This window comes from Petromyzon marinus, unplaced genomic scaffold, assembly GCF_048934315.1.
Source record: "Petromyzon marinus isolate PM22_M1 ecotype Great Lakes invasive population unplaced genomic scaffold, UKy_Petmar_22M1.pri1.0 PM_G_Scaffold_6, whole genome shotgun sequence".
NCBI lineage: Eukaryota > Metazoa > Chordata > Hyperoartia > Petromyzontiformes > Petromyzontidae > Petromyzon > Petromyzon marinus.
This window is the reverse complement of record NW_027423013.1, coordinates 5435001-5437500: the sequence shown is the minus strand read 5'-3', so window position 1 is coordinate 5437500 and position 2500 is coordinate 5435001. Positions and strand designations below refer to the sequence as shown.

Genomic DNA, 2500 nt, shown 5'->3' with positions numbered 1-2500 from the left:
GTGTCAAACAGGGTGACCCCATGTCACCCCTGCTCTTCAATCTTGCCATGGACCCTTTGATATGCACCCTAGAGTCACACGGAGTTGGGTACTCCATTGATACCGACCACGTGACAGCTCTTGCGTTTGCTGATGATTTGGTGTTGGTGAGCGAATCTTGGGTTGGTATGGCCGCCAATCTAGCGATCTTGGAATCATTTTGTGGGCTATCGGGATTGGAGGTTCAGGCCAGAAAGTGCCAGGGCTTCATGATAAGCCCAACCAAAGATTCATATACGGTGAACAACTGCGACCCATGGACTATCAAAAATAAAGATGTCCATATGATCCAACCTGATGAATCAACGAAATACCTTGGTCTGAAAATTGGCCCTTGGACTGGCACTATACAGCCTGATCTACATTGTCAGCTAAAGACATGGATCTCGAAAATCGATGAGGCGCCTCTGAAGCCAACTCAGAAGGTTGAACTACTCAATGCCTATGCCCTACCCAGATTGTTATATCCTGCAGACCACTCGGACTGCAAGCAATCAACTCTCCGTGGGTTGGACCAAGAGATTAGAAAGGCGGTAAAAGGATGGCTCCACCTTCCCGCTTCAACTTGTGATGGACTGTTATATGCCAGAGCCCGAGACGGAGGCCTTGCCATCTTGAAACTGGAAAAAACAATCCCTTCGGTTCAAGTTAGAAGGCTGCAACGTATAGCAAACTCGTCCGATGCTATCACCCGTAATATTGTGTCCTCGCAGGGTATGGAGGAAGAATACCGTAATTTGTGGGTACGAGCAGGGGGTGACAGTGATGCAATCCCAACATTCGTTCTCAGGGACTCGGTGTCAAAAGAACCTGTATATCCGAGACCCTGCGATTGGAGGGAGCATGAATTTCAGAGATGGTGCGAAAAGCCGGTTCAAGGAAGGGGCATTGTAAACTTTGCGCATGATAGAATCAGTAATGCTTGGTTGAGGCCATGGTGCGGCTTTAAACAATGCTTCTTTATCGCAGCACTACAACTAAGGGCAAATATTTACCCAACAAGAGAAAGCTTGAACAGAGGCAGAGATGGGGCCTTACGTTCCTGCAGGAAATGCTCTGCCAGACTCGAGTCCCTTTCGCACATTCTCGGTCAATGTCCTGCAGTACAGAAAGCAAGAATTGCGCGACATAACAAGATCAGTAACATTCTGGCAGACGAAGCGGCTAGATTGGGCTGGTCTGTATACAAAGAGCCACGGTTCATATCCGAGACGGGAGAGATGAGAAAGCCTGACCTCGTGTTTGCAAAAGATGAGGAGGCGGTTGTGATCGATGTCACCGTCCGTTTTGAGCTTTCAAAGAATACCTTGTCAGATGCTGCCTCGCACAAAGTTTCGTACTATACCCCTCTTGGTGATCAAGTCAAAGTGCTGACGAAGGCTAGCAAGGTCACATTCTTTGGATTCCCGGTTGGGGCAAGAGGAAAGTGGCCCCTTGAGAATAACGAGGTACTTACCTCCCTGGGCCTGACCAAACCCAGAACGACATCACTGGCCAAGATGATTTCCCGCAGAACGCTGCTTTTCTCTCTTGATATTCTGAGAATGTTCTGTGGAAATTATGCGGTCTATGAACAGTCATAGACAACCTCCGAAACAAATAATAGTTTTGTTTTAAGATGTCATTTGTTTTAGATTGATTTTGTTATTTTCGAAGGTGAAGTCGGTTTTTATTTCATTTTACTATTTTCCACAATTTAGATTGTTATTTTCCAAGACGAAGTCTTGGTTCTTTTTTTTATTGTTAGTTTTTTTTTTTAAACACGTCGTATTTGTTACTTTAGAGCTTAGAGGGGACTTTATTTTCGCCTTACTATTTTCTGCCTACAAAGAAGATTAAAAATAAGCTTTTTTCAAGATGGTTTTGTTATTTTCCAAGGTGAAGTCTTGGTATTCTTATTTTACTATTTTCCATAAAGAAGACCTTTCTTTTAGATTTTGTTATTTTCCAAGACGAAGACTTGGTATTTTTATTATATTGCTATTTTTTACACGAAGCTTATTCAAGATCACTTATATAGATTAGACTTTGTTATTTTAATTCTTTATTTTTGGACTACATCAGTTCGAGAGTCCTGTAACTTACTATTTTCTGCCTACAAAGAAGATTAGAAATAAGCTTTATTTAAGATGTTTTAGATTAGATTTTGTTTTTTTCCAAGGTGAAGTCTTGGTTTTTTTTATTTTACTATTTTCCACAAAGAAGACTTTTCTTTTCTTTTAGATTTTGTTATTTTCCAAGACGAAGACTTGGTATTTTTTTTTGCTATTTTTTACAGGAAGCTTTATTCAAGAGCACTTATATAGATTAGACTTTGTTATTTTAATTCTTTATTTTTGCACTACATCAGTTCGAGAGAAGACTACAAACCAGCTTTATTTAAGATGTTTTAGATTAGATTTTGTTATTTTCCAAGGTGAAGTCTTGGTTTTTTATTTTACTATTTTCCACAAAGAAGACT

The 2500-nt window shown here is 40.8% G+C and overlaps 1 pseudogene; it reads left to right on the top strand.

Moving 5' to 3' along the window:
• The window catches only part of LOC142919096 (28S ribosomal RNA), a 10256-nt pseudogene that overhangs the window by 5112 nt on the left and 2644 nt on the right, over nt 1–2500 (top strand).